At 54.4% G+C, this 18973-nt stretch overlaps 1 protein-coding gene across 1 annotated transcript in view; it reads right to left on the reverse strand.

Annotated features, from left to right (window-relative positions):
• PDE2A (phosphodiesterase 2A) overlaps positions 1 to 18973 on the reverse strand; it is a 95575-nt gene that overhangs the window by 72335 nt on the left and 4267 nt on the right. The gene's annotated exons all lie outside the window — the stretch shown is intronic.

Genomic DNA, 18973 nt, shown 5'->3' on the forward strand with positions numbered 1-18973 from the left:
TCAAGAGTCTGTGCTTCTTACGTTCTATGTGTGCAAGAGCCTGGAGTCCCGAGAATGTAGGAGTCCAGGACTCCATTATTCTAACTGCCTGACGAGCCAGAACTCCGCTCAGGTCTCCATGCCCCTCAGAGCCTGACGGTCTGGGGGCTCAAGTCTTTGTGAATACCAGGTAAGAGAGAGGGCCCCTGCACATGGGAGGTGCACTCCAGCCTCCGGTCTCTTGCTAACACGGCTGTCCATCACCCTCCTTTCTGCTAATTAAATCTCAGGCAACTTTAAAGGAGAAGGGAGGGACTACCATCAGGGACCACCTTCCAAGTGCCAGGCCCACCTGGTTGCTTCTTTCATTTAGTCCCTACGATATTATTAGCCTGACATTACCATTGATAAAGCTGAGGTCCTGGGGCATGAGGTCATTTGTGTAAAGTCACATAGCTAGAAATAGTAGAAGAGTAATCCAAACTGGGCTCGTGGCAGACCCATACCTCCCGGGAGCAGGCTGACTCCTGAGAAGAGCCCAGGGGCCTCCTTCCGCGGTCCCTCCTTGGCCCAGGGTCCCAGCCGCCCCAAGCTCCAGAAGGCAAAGACTGTGGCTCCCTCTTCTCTTGCCTCCCTGAGCTGGAGGCAGCCTAGAGCCGGCCACATTTCCTGTCCTGATTGATCGAAAGGCACTGGATCCCGCAAAGACTCGTAAAGACTCCGCGGTGGGACCAGGAGATGTGGCGTTTCGTTTCTAAGCAGCCGTCGCTATGGAAGCCAGGTGCTGCCTGCCCAAGGCCTAGCAACAAGGCCCCGGCGCAGGGCGGGGCGGAGGGCATTGTCAGGGGCTTCCAAGGCAGCCAGGGAGAGAGGGAGAGAAGGGGCATGGGCTACTCCATTCTCCAGGCTGGCTGGGCACGCAAGGGGAGGAAGGAGGCAAAGGGGCAGGACCAGGCAGGCTCTAAAGGACAGAAACCCAGAGATAAGGGCAGAGAAAGACTTGCGGAGACAGACAAAGGGAGTCCAGAGACAGTGAAAGGCAGAGACACGATCAGAGAGAGGAAGACGCGGGAAGGTGGGAGAAGACAAGAGCTGGTCAGAGTCACAGAAACCACTCACTTAGACAGTTGGCAGGGAAGGACAAACTCCCAGACAGACGTGACTCCCAGGGAAGGGAAAGGGTGTGCCAGAGAGAAGGAGGAAGCCACAGGGGATGACAGAGATGGATGGACATGTGACGGAGGAGATAAGCCTGAGGCAGGAGACAAGACAGTCAGAAAATAAAGGAAAAGAGGACTAGGAATGGAGGGGCAGGTGGGGCAGCAGGGACTTGGAGGCAGAGCAGACGGCAGCAGGGGCAGGCCTATCGCAGTGTGAGGACGAGGGCACAGGAGTCCTGAGCTGGCCCCTCCTCCTGAGTCTGCCCATCGGTGGCATGGGTGTCACCAGCCTTGTACCACCAGCCCCTCACCCACCCTTTCCTGCAGAATACAGAATCATCTAGGCCCTCAAACTAGAGGCTGGTCAGAGGTCCCATGTCTCTCTAATCCCCCAGGGACAGGTCTTGCCCAAGATCGGACAGTGAGGCACTCCCTGAAACGGTGGGAAGGCAGGCGTTGGGAATCCCAGTCCAGAGCTCCTCTCACCCTCACCGGAGTCAGACCACTCCTTGGTTTCCCATGAATGTGGTGGGTACAAAGAGGCACATGTGTCCCCCTACCAGAGTGAAGAAGATAACAGAAACTAAGATGGGACCCCTTTTATTTCCTTCTTCCTCAACAATCCTGTGTCGGGACACTGGCGACCCAAGGATGGAGCAGACAGCATCTGGTGGCGAGATGGCCCACACCTGTCCCTCTCAGGGGTGTGACCAGGAAAGCCAGACTCTGAGGAACCCCAAGTGGCCTGGCTCCTTGGGGACAGGGAAGTGGCAGGCACTTAATGGGCGACATCTCATTTGATCTTCCCCGTAACCTGTTACAAATGAGAAGACTGAGGCCCCCCAAAGGGAGTGACTCACTGTAACAAGCCACCGCCAGCCAGCAGGTACCTGAATGAGGACCTGAACCCAGGTCTCTGGGGGCCAGTGCAACTTGGAGAGCCTGGTGGAAGCCTCTCTGCAGGGGTGGAGGCAGCTGCTCCAGGAGGGGCCTGCTCAGGGGCCCGTCTCAGACGGCGGGGGGTGGGGGACGGTCTGCAGCCCGCTCTGGCCACCACTCCTCCCGGCACCGGCTGCCCTCCCCCCAAGTCAGAATGGGTCCGTCAGGTGTCAGGTTCTGATCTCTCCCCCTCTCTCCCACTGCTAATCTCCTGGGGATTGTTAATACTGTCAGCTGCACCTGACAGCCGCTGGGGAGCTCATGTGCCTCCAGAGGCGCCCCATCCACCCCCATCCGCACCAGCCTTCTCGCTCCACGCTCCTGAGGGAGGAACAAGACGCAGTCTAATCAAGCACCTACTATGTGCCCCTGGTGGTGTGAAGCACTTTACATTCATTATCTCATTAAATCATCTCCTAGGGCTCTGAGGGCTTGCCCCCACCTCCTGCAGCTCCCGGCCCCTGGCCTTTCTGCTCGGCCCCCCACACCTCGCAGCATGCACCCTGGAAGCAGCCTCTGGGGCAGAGTGGCTCCATAGCCGTGGGTGCACACAGGTGCCTGGGAACTGGCAGTTTGACCCCCAGCTGCAGGGTCGATTATGGGGGGGCAGAAGGGGGAGGAATGGGGAGGTGTAGGGACAACAACAAAAGCGGAGAGAAAGGGAGAAGGGAGAGCACGCAGATCTGGGGGCACAGGGGCAGCAGGCTGCCGCTCACCAGCCACACTCTGCACGCACACGCCTCCTGCTGGGCCTGGGCTGCAGCCAGATGATCGACCCATGGCGCCACACTCCCTGGAGCCCCAGTTCCTGGAAGGCGGTGCTGCAGGCATTATCGATCCATTGCCTCCCAGCCTCCTCTTCCTGATGCCTGGAAGCTGCCTCCTCCATGCAGCCCTCCAGCTGATCGGTGTCACTGCCAGGGTGATTCTGGGGGCAGCCTGGGGACAACGAGCCAGGACTCCTCATCTCTTCCTCAGCCCAGCACTCTCCCTACTCCCCTGTCTACCTGGACCAGGTAGACTTGTGGTGCAAGGGCCAGCATGAAGGCTCATGTTCATGCATGGACGTGTGTGCACGTGTACACGTGTTTGTGTGCGCATGTGTGCATATATAAGTACGCCAGTATAGCAAAGGAGTTGCAAATAACAAGATGTAAGCCATACGACTTGGGTTCAAATCCCGGCTCCTCCATTTCCTGGGTATGTGCGCCTGTGAAAGTCACTTAATCTCTCTGAGCTTCAGTTTCCTTATCTCTGCAGTGTAGTTACCAGTAGTACCCCACTCACAGGATAAATGTCAGTATACACACAGAACTGTGGCACAATGCTTGGCATACAGTATTTTTTGATACATGAGAGTTTTTATTTTATTACTGTCACTGAGCATGTGGGCATGTATGCCTGTGTAGGTATCCTTGGGAGGAGGGATTTCTGGTACTCCAGCAAGGGGAGTACTGCTGCTCCCTAACCCTTGACTCCCCTAGAGTAGGGGCTCTACACTCTCAGGCCAACCTCAGAGAAGGGGGAATTGCTGCACTGCTCCTCTCCCTGCCAAAAAACCTCCACCTGTGCTGGGTGAAGCTGTAGGAGGGAGATGGATGGCTTGGCGGCCACCAGGCAGAACTGGTGATTAGAAGGCTAACGGCCCAGCATCCGGAAAGGAATGGGAGGGAGGCTGAGCTGTGGGGCCATCCATCAAAGCCGGCAGGCCCAGCAATGCTGCATAGTGGGGTGGAAGTGAGGCAAGGGGACAGCTGTGAGGTAGGGGGAGTGTAGACAGGCTAAGGGCCAGGCAGCCAGGCCCTCCCAGCATTGACATGTTCAGTAACCCTGAGTGAGTCACTGTTGCCCTGAGACCTCAGTTTCTTCATCAGGACAACGGGGCTAAATGTCTCTCTCTGCCCTGATCAGTTCCAGCCACAGCGGACCCAATATCAGACCCCAGGGCTAGGAAGAGCCTGGGGAGAGTATGAGGGCCTCAGTGATGCCCTCACCTCCTAGGGGTGCCCAATTGAAACAAAGATCCTTGAGGGTACAAAGTAAAGGTTGTGGTGCAGTGCCTGGGCTGGGAGCATGACGGCCCAAGTTCCTGACCCTAATCAATTTCTGACCGAAATCCCTTGCTGACCTCAGCCAAGCCCCTGGCTTCCCAGGTCCTTCCTTGGATGCCCTCCCCAACTACCACCAACACACAAGAGGCAGGGAGGGCCATAAGCACAACACTGTCTATGCAAATTTCATTCAAACTAGGGGCAAACCCATGAGCCTTCCTCACCCTTTGGAGGCGGTGGTTACCTGGGAAAGTCCTGGCCAGCAAGTCTGAGGCAAGACGTCATAGTTGGGGTCTAGTGGGATCCTCGCAGAGCCCATAGCCTCAATCTGTCTTTAGTGACCTCAGTAAACTTGAGCAAGTCCCTTTCTCTCTCTGTGCCTCAGTTTTCCCATCCCTAAAATCAAACACACAACCACAACCACAATTCTTCATGGGCTCCTCTTTCCCTGTGGGACACACTGCAAACGCCTTATTGCAACCACTGCCTCCTAGTCCTTCCCCAGGTTCCAGACCTCCTCTGCTCCCTGCTACACCTCCTGCAAGTAGGCTCTGGATTTCTGTCAACCCCCATCCTTCTTTATGTTTCACCTCTGGACTCATGGTTCACCTACCCACCTCTGATCCTCTGCCTCTGCACTGGAAAGTCTCCTCTCTCAATGGGACCTGAAGCATCACTTCCTCTGCAAAGCTGTTTGCACAGCCTCTGGCAGAGCTAAGCCAGCCCCCCTTGCAGAGTCAACAGTGGCACCCACATACCTTCTCTGAAGCCCAGACCAGGATGTGTCTATGTCCCCATCTCACTCTGAGCTCTTAAGGGTGAGGGTTGGGCTGGGCCTGATTCCCAGAATAGGGGGAAGAGGTGGGCAGCTTAGGGCCTTGCACAGGGATGAGGCTTAGAGAAAATGGAAGGAAAGAAAGGAGGAGGAAGAGAGGGAGGAATGAAAAGAAGAGCAGGGAGGAAGAGAAACAACTGTCCTCCAGGTTCCTTTGGATCTAGCAATCTGAAGGAATGCTAGGCTCCTCCAGATGGAACCTCCATGCCTTGGTCCCTGCTCCATCCCCACCTCCCTCCCCCCCCCCCCCCCCCCGTTTCCCCCTTTGGGCTCCAGTCCCTGTCAAACACACCAGTACGAAGGCCCAGAGCCAAAGGGGTCTCTGGCCTCTGCCGCTGCACCCTGACTGGAGGCTAAGAACATGCCTGGTCGTCATAGTGATGGTGCAAAACTGTCATCACTAATTCATAGCTGGAGCCCTGGGAGGCCAGCGAGGTGTGAAGAGAGCTAGTAAAAACTGATCAGAGCCACCACTAGGGGCAGGAGTCTTGGGGCTGTGGGCCTGGGGGAGGACCAGAGATTAAACTCCATCACCCCAATCCTGCTGTGTCCTTCCCTCAGCCCCCCAAAGCCCTGATAGGAAGGAGGAGCACAGACCTTCCCTCAGTCTGTCTTGTGCACCTACTGTGTGTCCAGCTCTATCCAATCTCAGAGCTGGGGGTCAGTGAAGGCTGGAATTGGAAGTCCTGTACCCCAGCGTCTCTGAGCAGTTATCCAGGTCCTGCTGTCTCCAATAGGGCGGGGGGATGTCCCTCTTCAAGTCACAGGGGCTGAGAAGAGGTGGAGGGAAGTAGGAAGAACTGAGCCCATATGTTGTGCCCTCTCCAAGCAGGCGAATGTGCCAGGCATTCCTAAAAAGTAACTCATTCAATCCTCCTAGAAAACCTATAGGGTCAAAATTATTACTTCGTTTTACAGATGGCTGGTATTCTCTCTGCCTAAATCTTCCCAGCCAATCCCATTCCCCTCCTCCGGGAAGCTTTTCAGGATGCCCCATCCCGTGCTCATCCTCCCTCCCTTGAACTCCCACTGATGGAGTGAGGGTCCTGATCTCTCCAGTCTGACTGGACTGCTGGCTCCTCTTTCTCTCACCTGGAGCTGTGGAGCATAGACTGGGCAAGCTCCCCATCCCAGCTGCCAGCGACCAGAAGACCAAGTCCTTTAGCATGGGTTGGAGCTGTCCGTGGTTCTGAACTTCCTAGGCCTGTCTCCTGAAGTCAATTTTTTCTGTCCTAAGTCAGCTCTTCCTCAGCTTTGGGGACAAAGGCCAGTCTCCACCTGTGAAGCACCCCTACCTCCCTCTCACTTAGGTCTTTCATCCACAAACCTTGAAACAAGGAACCCATTTGGAGTAGGAGAATGGGAATTAAACTAATACGCATTCACTCAACAAGCATTTATTAAACACCTACTATGTGTGGCCCTGTGAATAGAGCCTGGGATACGATAGTGAACAAAACACACTTACTCCCTGCCTTTTTGGAGATTTTTGTCGGTTAAGTCAGCACTGGAGTTTGCTTTATGCACATTAACCCACTTGATCCTTACAATGTGTGTGAAGGTGGATATTATTATGCCCATTTGACAGCAAAGGAAACCGAAGCATGGGGTGACAAAGGAACCTGTCCAAGGCCATGCAGCTAGTAACCAGGAAAGGTAGGCAGGTGGGTCACAGACCTGGTCCCTGCCCTCAAACAGTTCATAATCTAGTTTCCCTGTCCCAGTTCTCCAACAAGCATCTCTGGAAAGTGTTCCTTGAGTCTGATCTGAATCCCTCCTGCCACAGCTCTGACCTGGCCTCTCTTTGTTGAGACCTCAGTGGGGTGGAGGATCAGCTTTCATCTCCTTGCGGACACCTGGGGTGCTTCCATGAGCTCCCAGCCCTTTCTCCACCCCCACCTTGCACAGAGGCCTCCCCTTCCCCCCAGGAGGGAGTGAGGTGTGTGCTCTAAAAATACCTTAATCCCGCCCTGCTCTCGCTCTAATTAAGCTGAGTGAGTCACTACTTTAAGTAATTTATTGCTAGTTACATAATTGCTTTAATATTTGGTTCCAGAACTGGGGAACAAAAGTGCCCCCTTCTTTTCAGGGAATTGTTAATCCACAGAGGGGTTTATGGCCCCTGGAAGGGGGAGTTAGGGAGAGATGTGGAGTCATCTTGGGCAGGCCCCTGCTCCAGTCTGGACCCATACATAGCCATTCCCATCAAGGCCACAGGGCTCACCTGATCCAAGGAGAGGCAGGTTTGTGAGAACACCAATTCTGTACTCTCTTGTCACCCACTCTGTGGATTCCGAGGCCACCACTTCCAAATGACCCAGCCCTCAGACCCAGAGCGTACCCTCATACCCTCGGGAAACTGTGGGTTTCTGAACTGAACATCCCTTCCCCTCCCTGGCCTCATTAACTCTTCCAGGAGCTACAAAGGCCATGGGAACAAAGGCCCAGAAAGGGTGAGCATTTCCTTGGCATCTCCCAGCATGTTAGAAGCAGCTCCAGTCTATGTGCCCAGGTTTTCAGCTCAAGGAAAACCCAGCACCTCTTACAGTCCTACAAAAAGTCATCCCCCCCACCCCCCGCCGCCAAAGGGGATTGACTGCAAAGGGCACAGGGAAGTTTGAGGGAATAATACTCTCTTCTTGATTGAAATGGCAGTTATATGACTGTATACATTTACTAAAACTCATTGAATCATACACTTTAAATTGGTGATTTTATTGTATGTAAATTATACTTCAATAAAATGGATGTAAAAAATTTAAAAAAAGAAGTTATACCCTCACCTTCTGAGCCACCCCCCCCAAAGTGTAACACCTGTGCTGAATGGGCAGCCATGCAGAAACTGAGGAGGGGAGGTGCAGAGACCCAGCCATGGAGGGCACATAATAGGTCCTCACACCCATGTTTGTTTCACTCAGTTCCAATTAGCAAGGACTCACTAGGCACCTCCTGGGTGCACTTGCACATCCTTGATCGCATTAGCTCTCCCTCAGCTCTCACACAGCCCGGAGTGAGAGCCAAACTGCACGCCAAGTACATCACACACTTGTCTCATTTAATCCTTGCAACAGCCCTAATGAGGTGGGCTCTATCAGTGTCCCCCTTTCACAGATGAGGGAGCAAAGGTGGCAGAACTCACACATGTCCTGCTGCCAAGAAGTGGAGGAGCTGAGATTTGAACCAGGAGACAGTCCCCAAGACTTATGCTCATAATCACTCCACTCTACACCCCCCTTTACCGAACTAAGTGGCATGGGTTAGGAGACCATGTATGAAGGATGTGCCTCTGACCCGAGACGTTGAATCATGAGGTTTTTCCTTAGGCTTACAAGTAGAGGCAGGGTACACCCAAGCGAAGAGGGCAAGTGAGCATGTGTGAGCTCAGAGAGGTGGCAAAAGGCAGGACTGGCTTTGGGAAGGAGGGAACTGGGTTGGGCAGCAAGCCTAGAAGAAACACTAAAGAAAACAGGCAGAGCCTGAAAAAAAAATGAGGCAGAGGACATCTGGCTATGCCAGCCTGTGCATTAAATGCCTGCTCAGGCCCTGAGCAGTCAGGGCTCCTCATTGTTATTCCTGACTCTGTGTCCCCCAAAATTTGTCTCTGCTTGGTTTCTCAGCCCTAATGACCTACTCACAACCATAGCCACCACCTCACCAGGCACAGGCGAAAGTTTCATCCCCAAACTTGTCAAAGACTGGTTGGAAAATAGTCAGTGATGCCATGTAGCAGGGAAGAGCTCCAAGGTTGGGGAGTATGGAAGGGATGCCAAGACCTAAAGAAGGATAGGAATTAACCCTGTGAAGGGAGGGGGCATCCAGGAAGAGTGTTCCAGGCAAAGGGCACGCATAGGCAATAGCCCAGAGGTGACAACGCTGCACAGGTGGGGAACCAAAGGTAGCTTGGTCTGGCTACCTGCTGGGCAGCCCGTATTGATGCCAAGTGTGAGTGTTTCTGTGCGCTGAATGTGCGTCTGTGTTGCATGTGTGCATACCTGGGTTGTGTGCACAGGTGTTGCAGTTCATCCCATTACTAGGTCAGGTTTTTAGATTTATTCTGTCTCTGTTTCTCAGTGTGTATTGATGTCTGTGTTACGTGTGTGTTCGCTGTGAGTCTCTCCGTGTCTTTGTACTATGGTCTGCTTCTCTGTGTGTGGGCTTCTGTGTCTGCTGAGTTTTTCTCTTGTTGATCTCTGTTTGTCTCTCCATGCCTGGAGATGTGTGTTTGTGGCCAGGACACTTGGTCCCTTGGCTTAGGCAGCTAGACCCAGGAGAAGTCTAGGGCAGGAGGGTGCTAGAGTTGGAATCCAGTTGCACACAATAGCACCTAATGATTGTCAAGCACTTAGTGGGGTGGAAGACTGCACCAGAAATGCCAATTAACACTGATAATGAGTCAGTGACCTGAGGCCCAGCGGAGGCTGAAAGTGGGTCCCCACTGGCACACAGGCACACGGATGAGCTGGCTGGGCCAAAGCCCATAACTGCCCCCCAGCACCAGGAGGGAGCCATTTCACTGACTCATCTCTCAAGGAGGCCAGGGCCCAGGCTCTGGAGAGCAAGAAGGATTGAGATCAAACTCCAGGATGAAGGTCTTAAAAGGGAGGACTTTTATTAGACTTGGCAGTGGACAAGTCATAAGTGTTATCAAGAGATGAGGCAGCAGTGACAGAGCTTTGCTCTTGGGGGCTCTGGTCTGAGGGGGTGGCTTACGGGTGCCAGGGACGGGTACGCTAGAGTGTGGAAGCCACGGGCAGGATAGGCTGGGAGGGGTGCTCCTGGAGGACAGTCTAGAGCTGCCACCCATCCCTGCGTTGGTGGGTGGACACTGGAGAACTAGGGGTCAGCCGGGGGGTGGGGATTGTCACTCCTCCTCTGACCTGTCTACGCAGCTCACTTGTCGTCAGCCACCTCCAATGCGGCCGTCTTGCCTCCTACCTGGGTCTCCACACCAGCCTCCTCAATGGCCCCTCTAATTCACCCTTCACTTGGGGATTTCAAAACCCAAAGCTACCCATGCCCCTGCTTCCACCGTCCCTTGCTTCCCTGGGTGACCTGGGCTTCTGCTACTAGGCCCCCCCCAGCCCAGCAGCCCTGGCCCTGCCACCGTGACCGTGATGTCCTGCTGTTCTTCACACTTCTGCTTGTGCTGGCTTTTTGCCTAGAATCACCTTCTTCTCCTCCCTCACCTGGGAAACTCCCATTCATTTTTCAGGGCTAAGACCCAGCATCACCTCCTCAGGGAAGTCTCCTGATCAGCGGTCCCAGCGTGGGCTTCCTTCTCCGCACTCACCCCATAAAGCTCTTTGCCTTCCTCTAACAAAGGGGAGGGCGAGGACTGTGCAGTCCATCTCCATGGCCAGGGTGATAAGCACAGGGCAGCGGATATGGAGGCATCATTGAGGAGGGGTGGGATCAATGAGCAGATGGCTGAGTGGGGGCGCAGGGTGCACCACATCCTGAGAATGACATTTCAGCAGCCCCAGGGCTACTCAGGTGGGGAGCAGGGCAGTCATGGCAGAAGTAGCTCCAGCCTAATCGCAGACCACGAGGTGCCTGTGGGTGCATGCAGAGAGCCCTGGTGGTACCTGGATCCCACCAAGCCTCAGACAGCATGACAAAATGCATGCGCAGGATGGCTTCTGGCTCCAGCTCTGAGACCAACCAGCTGTGTGACCTTGGGCAAGCTGGCACCCTCTCTGGGCTTTGTGTTCCCATGATCCGTGTGTCCATCCAGACCTCCATTTTTTGTCTCCTTTGACAGCCTCTGTGGGGCAACCCTTTACTTGTAGCTCTGCTCTCAGATCTACAGCACTGTCCTCGCCCCTTGGGCCTCATGGATGCTAGACCATAGTACCTCGACACGCCCTGTTTTTTCCCTTCATCCTGCCCCATCTCCACAATGGTTGCTTCATCACACTGCCTTCAATTAAACCACATAAGTGTGTCATCTGTTTCCCCTCTACAAAACAGTGCGAGCTCCTTGAAGGACTATTGAGGTGATTAAACAAGGTAATTTGGAAAATATAAAGGGCACTCTGTAATCGTTAGTTCTCTCCATCTAGCCCCCAGACTGCACCCTACTTGGCATTTTAAGATAACTGAATTCTCTGCCATGGGAAGGATGCGGTGCCAGGCTGCCTGATTCTCTCCTCTTCTACCCAGTCCCTGCCCAGCCCACAGCACCAGGAAGCCTCTGCCCCCATCCCACCCAGAGCCCAGTTCTGAGCCTCCCATGGGCCTTCAACCTTAAAGCCCCCCCACAACTCAGCCCAAGGGAAGCTAGCTACCTGTCTGTCTGCGTGTCTGCTCCCTCCCTGCCAGGGCTGCCAGCAAAGCCATTACCTCCTACCCATCACAGCCCCAGCCCCACCAGTGTCTGAATCCAGCCCTCTGCCTCCAATCCCCAAACTCCAGAAAGACAGTCTCTCCAGTATCCTAGGGAAGGGGATCTTTCTGCTTCCAGCCTCCCCCTGCTCAGGCCACTGGGAAAAGCACTGGGGGGCTCAAACTCTTCCCCCTGCTGAGTGGGCTGAGGCCTGTCCTTCTCTAGCCCCTTCATGACAGCTATAGCTTAAAAGGACTTCAGAAAGTTTGCAACCAACTTCTTTGCTAGGACAGGAGTCTCATCTGCAGTCTCCCTAACCAGGCTGCCCAGCCCCCCTGTTCTCACCTCCCTGCACCATGGACAAGAAACTCATCCCTTCCTCTTAGGGCAGCCCTTTCCCAATGGGACTGCCCTGCCCCCCTCTCATCGAGCCAAGCTAGGTTTCCAGGACTCCCCCACTACCACAGCTCTGTTTCAGTACTAAGAGCCCAAGGAAGGATTATAGGGAAAGCCTTGAATGTTAGAACATTTAAAACATTTAAAAATTTAAAAAAGCATCTGATGCAAAGATGAGGCCCCTCCCCCTGGTCCCACTCCACTGCTGGACTGCTCTCCGCAGAACCGCCATGCTCCAGGAATGACAGACTTCACAAGTTCCCGGGAGGAGTCTCACAGCAGGCAGATGCTCTGGTACAAACTTCAAAGGCAGCATCTGAGGCCTCGGAGGAGTGGAAAGGCCCAGGTGCAGGAGGTGGCCTCATGCCACAGAACTGGATCTCTGCTTTGAGCTCCCCATCTGCTCCAGAGGCTGGACGGAGAGGGGCCTTCTAGGCCAGACACACCCCTCTCTGGGCTCCAAGTCTTGCCATCTCACCCTGGATTCTTCTATGTGACATCGAGTCCATCATTACCCCTCTCTGGGCTTCAGGATTTGTATCTATAGAAAAGGACTGGGCTGGGAGTCCCTGAAACTCTCCTAGTGGGGTTCAGGGATGGTTATGTCCAGCATTTCCATATGATAGCCCTGGACCTGAGCCTGAATACAAAGACACCATGTTCCTCTAGGGCCCTCACTGACAGGGAGGGGGACTCAGAGTCTCCTGAGGGAAGCCCAGCCCCTCCAGCCCAAGTCCACACGCATCTTGTCCCTACCTTCAGGCAGATGGGACTCAGGAGAGAAAGCGTTGAGTATCCAGACCTTGGGCATGGCTTTGCTGGGTCAGCAGGGCAGGGACACGTGCCTTCACACACATTCACTCATCCCTGCCTTTACACTGCAACACGGACACCGCATGCATGGAGATCCACACCCACATGCAGTTTTATTAGAACATATACGCATAACACTGAACACAGAGGTGCACACACTCGCGTATACATAACCATTTACCGATAACCAGGCATAAAAATGGGCACTCACGTATTCACACATATGAATACGTCCACACTTTTACACCAACACTGACCCACACTCTTACACTCTCAGACCCATAAACACACGTGCACAACTGGAAGGTCACATTCAGGTTCACACACACACACAGAAACACAAATAAGCCAACCAATCTTAGCCCTCATCTCAGGATCAAGCAAATCACAATCCAACGGAAACCCAGACTCCAACTGCAATTGTAATTCTAGATCCATTTCCAAATCTAAACTTGTCCCAGAATTGGGAGGAGGTAAAATTTCTTGTCCTCTGGCTTAACCCCTTCCATGTGTCTGTGCCTGCCATGTGGGGTCTGGTCTCTCCTCAGCCAGCCTTCCTCCCTATGCCATGTCAGTTGTGCCCTCTCACCCTGGGCCCAGTGGGAGTGGAGAGCAATGGGTACCCTTCCTCCACCCTTCAGCTCTGCTCCTGATCCACCTCTTCCTCCCTCTGGCCCTTCAAACATGAGGAGGACCCAGGCTGCAACGGACTGTGCACAACAGCAACCCCTGCTGGAGACAGGTTGCATTACAGCACAGCTCTATGGTACACAGTCCTCACTCCCCAGGCTGGGGTGGAGGGAAGCAGGGTAGAGTGGGGAGGGAAAAAGAGGAAGAGGAAGAGGAGGAAGAAACTGGGAAGAAGTGTGGAGGATGAAGAGGAGCAAAGTGCTGGGAGCACCATGGATGATTTTCAGAAGCCTCAGGCTGTGTTGTTTCTCTAATCCTAGCCATTCAGCTCAGACTGCAAGATCAATCTTCCCTAAGTCCAGCTCTAATCAGGCCCTGCCCCTGCTCCAAATTCTTGGCAAGAGCCTGGTGAACCACGGTAAGAAGTCCAAATTCTCAGCCTGAAATTGGTTGTCTGGGGTCCGCCTAGTCCGCTTCTTAGCCTCATATCCCTGGGGCTCAGCCTTTGCCTCCTGTCCCTTGAGTCAGGTCTTTGTTCCTCTGTTCCTCTGCTGAGATGTCTAATTGTCTGTATCTTGCCTGTCCTTCAATGCCTGGCCTTTGCCATCTGGAACAATAATCCATGGAAAGAGCAGGAACTTTGGGGGTGGCCAGGCTTGTGCTCCAAGCCTGGCTCCATAAGTTACTGGCTGAATACCTCTGGGCAAGTTATTTCCCCTCTCGGATCCTCTGTTTCTTCATCCAGAAAACAGCAGTCTCTGGGGTTTGTGGTGAGGATTAAATGAGATCATAGATGTGAAAACAGTGCTCTGGAAGCTGTAAACTTCTGTGTGAATGTGTGAAGAGTCCTAATTATGGCTTAATCCCTTTATCCCTACCCCCACCTGCACTGCCCAACACACAGCAGGCTGAGGGGTCCTGGGGAGGGATTGATGCTGCTCCACTTTTGGGCCCTGCATCCCCCATCCCCCTCCAGGGCCTGTCCCCAGCCCGCCTCAGCAGCAGGTGTGCATTTGGACCCAAGGAGGCTGGACTAAGGATACTTACTGCAAATTCATGCCAGACTACGACTCCCAGAATGACTCACAGACTGCTATGGGTGTGGCCACTGGCTTAACCCCTTCCTCATCGAGCCCTTTCCTCCACTGTATCCTCTGGGGGTCAGTCCCTGACCAGCCAGGGCAGCCTAGGGAGGTGGTCACATGTCTCTGAGGCCCTCGGCCCTCCCACAGAGCATCCACACTTCTCACCATTCCCACCACCATGGCTCCATTTCAGACCTCCTTGTGTCTCCCACACGATGACAGCTTCTGGGCTCTTAGCTCTGGTCTCTCCCCCTCTCCAGGCCCCCACTGAATCTTTCTAAAAGTGTAGGTGAGTGTGGGTGGTTTATAATGGCAACAGCTAACCTTTATGAGCACCTGCTGCATACCCACCACTAAGTTCTCCACTTTCAGATTCTCCACAGTTATCCTGCCAGCAAAGTATTAATACTGCCAGTCCACTATTCACACGGGGTTCAGAGAAGTTAGGTAGCTTGCCCAGGACCACAGAGCAACAGAGTAATGGTGCCGATATTTGAACCTCCCCCACCTGTCCACCACCTTTTCCATTCTATTCTCAAAGCCTCCTCTGGCTCTGAACCCAGGTAGCCATCTAAAGAGTGAGAACCCAGAAACCTCAGGGTCCATGTATTTCAGCAACTACACTGTTGGGACGTCCTCCCAGATGTCTGACTTAAATCCCTTCTGCTGCACCAAGCCCCAGCTGCCTCCTGTTTTTCAGGGAGGGCAGTAAGAAGGGTGACTTCAGGGAATTCAAGAAGTGGGTCACGTCACTGGGGACCTGGCCTTTCCCAGGGAGCAGGCAGCTGAACAATGGGAGATAAATGTGTTGAAAACATCCGTTACTAAATATATCGACTTCCTGAGAGGATGGGGGTGCTGACAGGGAGCCTGTGGCCCCTAACCTACAGGCCACAATCTTGTGGCTCAGACAAGCTGGGGCATTCAGAGCAGCAGACAAGGCTGCTCTGGCTGTCCCGGGGGCTGGGGCAGAGAGGGTGGGAGGCAAGCAGGGAAGGGGGTGATGTCTCATCCTCCCAGACAAAGCTGCCAAGCCTGTGCTGGCTTATTTGCATATTACTTTGCATTCATTTGCATGCCACTTTCTGGAAGGGGCTCACATTCAACTGCTGCCTCTCCCCCATTTTCAGGGTCTCTGTTCACTGAACATTTCATTCTCAAGCAAGGAGGAGTCCCTCAGCAGGTCACTGGGACAGACCAAGAAGTCGCAAATTCACAACAATGCCTACATGTCAAAGTTGCTGGGGGTACCCTGGCTATAGAAAGTGCTTCCTATAGTCTAACCTCCATTCCCTTACTTCTCTCCTCCTCCGTCTCCGCCCAGGCCTTCCCTTACCCTTGCATCTCATGCTTAGGCCACTCTGAACTCCTCCAGTGCTCACGTAAGCAAAACCGTGGTTGCTCTCCCCTCAAGACCTCTGCACACGGCATTTGCTCTTCCTGGAGCTGTCAGTTCTGCCTGAAGACGTGACTCTTCCTTCTAAGGCCAGCCCCAACCGCCCCTTGTCTGAAAGACCTTCCCCAGACACTGGCAGAGGTGGGGGGACCACGCGCCTTCTCCATGTGGCCATTGCTCTGTCCAGCTCCCCGCAGAGCTGCCGTGTTTTGTTGGGCAGCATTCCAGGAAATCCCGCTAAATGAATGAATGAATCCCCATCTCCCTCTCCTGTCTCTCTCAGCCCCTGCCTCCCCCTCTTCCGGGATGGCTTCACCCACCTGCAGGAGGGACAGGGCTGTAGAGGGCCTCAGTCTCCAACTCCCCCTCATGCCCACAGCCCACTCACAAAGCCAGGAGATTCCACACTGCTCTGTGCTAGTAGGAAGTTCTTCCTGTTGTCTATCCTCACTCGTTTTTTAAGCTGTGCCTGCTTCTTCATCATTATTTTAGAGAAGGGTCAGGGACCGCCCCATCTCAGTTTTACCATCTGTAGTGGGATAAAGGCTGCTTATCTCTCTCCCTACTCTCTGTCCAGGGCGTGTTCATACCACTCCTGAGCCATTATGCCCCAGCCTGGCCCTCCTTGGGAGGAAGGATAGTGACCCCGGATGGAGAAGGGACGGAAGGCCAAGCAGCCAGGCCCTGTAGAGAGATATAACCACTGCAAGGGAAGGGCTGGGACAGCGGGTATGTAAGCAGGGTTGGATACATCTGTGGGCAAGTTCCAGAGAGGAGTAAAGCAACTGCTAGAACATGGCTCTACATGTCCTCTCCTGCTGGGAGGTTTCACTGAGCATGGTGCCCAGGCCTGTGCTGGGAAGCAAGAGAAGGCTCCTGCCTTAGAGGAGCTCCTTGTCCGGCTGGGTAAGGACCTCACACCCAGGGAGCATCACGGGGGAAGACGGAGTCTGGGCCACAATCTTGATGCTGTACTACTGGGGAGACTGCAGGGTGGGTCACGGGGTCAGAGGGAGGGGGAACCAAGGAGAGCTTTCTAGGGGAGGCTTCCTATTTAAAAGCTTTTCCTCAGCCACTTAGTCCTACGAAAAGAAGTCAAGCCCCTTAGCCTGACATTTGGAACTCTCTGGAGAATCTGGCCCCTCCTGCGCTCTCTTCCTCCTCCACTCCCTTCTCACTCCTGCCAACCCCAATTCTTTCTGTCCCTTGGTCACACAGCACTCTCTCACAGCTCAAGTGTCTCCTCTGAAGCCCTGGCCAGGGAGGCGCTCCCCCAGTTCCTGGGGCTCCCTCTGCACAGCACTGTTCACACCACGAGGCTGTAGGTTTCCACTCCTGCCTCCCTCATCAGACCTGGAGTCCCTGAGATCAGGGTCTGGGTCTGTGTTCATTCTGGGTCCCCAGTGACCAGCCTAGTGGGCACCAAGTAGGCATTGGACAGCTGCTGTTGAGTGACTAAATGAATGGATAAGCACAAAAATGCCAGAATGGGAGCATGCTGAGTAGGAAGGTGTATAGGCCCGAGCAGCAGGAGCCTGGGGCGCGTAGGCCTGACTTGACAGCAGCCCGGCTCAGGGTGAGACACCCAGGCCATTAAGACTGAAGGCGGGTACTGCTGGGAGCTCTGCCTCCCCTATTTGGCTAGATCCCAGCCAAGCCATCAGCAGTCCCTGGGGACAGGAGGCTAGAGTGGGAAGCAGCAAGAGTGGCAGGAGCGGCTTGGTGGGCAGGGGCAACTGGGGGGTGCAGGGAGCATAAAGCCTGTTAACCCTCACTGAGCCGACCCAGCTCAGGCAACCAACAGGTCCCCTGCAGGGCCTGAGGAAGGAGACCGAGGGCTCGCTTCTGACAAAGAGCTTCAGCCCTGGCCTTGCAGCCAGAGAAGGTTGACCAAGCCACAGCCTCAGTTTCCCTGTCTGGCAAGAGGCAACTCCATGATTTCCAACCCTCGGCACCCTGGCTAGAAACCCTGTGGGGATCTCTCCTGCTCCTTGTTGGCCTGAGCTTTCCAAGGACTTTACCGTCTAACACCCTGACACTCTGAGGTCCTGCCACCTGAGGTCCGCACCTCCCACCTGAGTCCAAGCCCAAGCCACCTGGACATTCCCCATCCCAGTTTCCTTCTCAGGCCCTCCAACTTCTCCCTTCGGAAAGGCCCTGGTCATCTGCCCCTTGGTCCACCGGCCCCAGACCACCTTGAGGCCCACTCTGCCTGGCCTCCACCCTGGTCTCCCTGCCCCATCTCTCTCTTCCAGTTCAACTGTGACAGTGCCACTGAGGCAGCTTTCTAAAACCCAAACCTGATTCTGTCCCTCCACCACAGGGAACCTTCTCAGACTCCCCAGGGCCCTGAGGATAAAGCCCAAGAGGTCTGGAGTTCCAAGTCCTACAGGATGAGGCTGCTGCCTCCCCCTTAAGCCTCCTCACTGCTCCAGGCACATGCCCCATCCCCACCCGGGGCCTTTGCTTATGGTGCTCCCGCTCCACCCCCACCTGTTAGCTTGATCCTGATCTTTATGCTTAATTATTCTCAAGCTATTTTATGTCTGGGAAGCTCAGGAAGCCCCAGAGGGCATAGCCATTATTGCCTATTTCTTTTCTGCATCTCCCCCCAGGGTGCAGAATGAATTGTCCTGGGCTCACAGAGGTGGGCGCACATTCAGCCACCCCCGCCCTGCCTCAGTGGGCCACAGTGTCCCAGCTGTGTCTTCAACCATCAGGGGAAGGAAACAGCCACCCACGCACAGTTGGATGAACACACACACAGACACACACACACACACATACACCAGCCACACAAGCACCAATATACACTCACACACACCAGCATCATGATCACACCCACACCCGAACACTCATGCTAACAGCTGTCCACGTCTACACACACACACAGCGCAACACTGATATGCACACACGAACACATACACACACAAACCTGAATGTATATGGACTCCGACAGTGTACTCAGGATGGAGTCACTCTATTTTGCAGATGCAGCACACACATTAACATGCGTGCCAACATACAAACTCAAACTAACACACACGCCTACCCCTACACACAGCCACCTGCGCTCACACGTGTACGGATGAACTGTCACGGTCACACAGCGCTGCTCACACATCCTGACAGGCTGCTGCCCATCCAACCGCCAAGGTCTCCACAGGCCCCTCCACACCCCACGTGTCCCCTTGCACCTCACACATGTACACACACGCACACCTTCACGTGCAGGCACAGACCTGTACTTCCGCGCACTTGGAGACACACATATCACTTGTCACCCACCTCGGCAGCCCTCACATGGTGGAGGGTCACCTCCACAGAACCCCCCCACTCACCTGCACAAGTACCCCCCACCCCG

This window comes from Ursus americanus, chromosome 16 (genome assembly GCF_024610735.1).
Source record: "Ursus americanus isolate L20-20 chromosome 16, mUrsAme1.1.p, whole genome shotgun sequence".
NCBI classification, from domain to species: Eukaryota; Metazoa; Chordata; class Mammalia; order Carnivora; family Ursidae; genus Ursus; species Ursus americanus.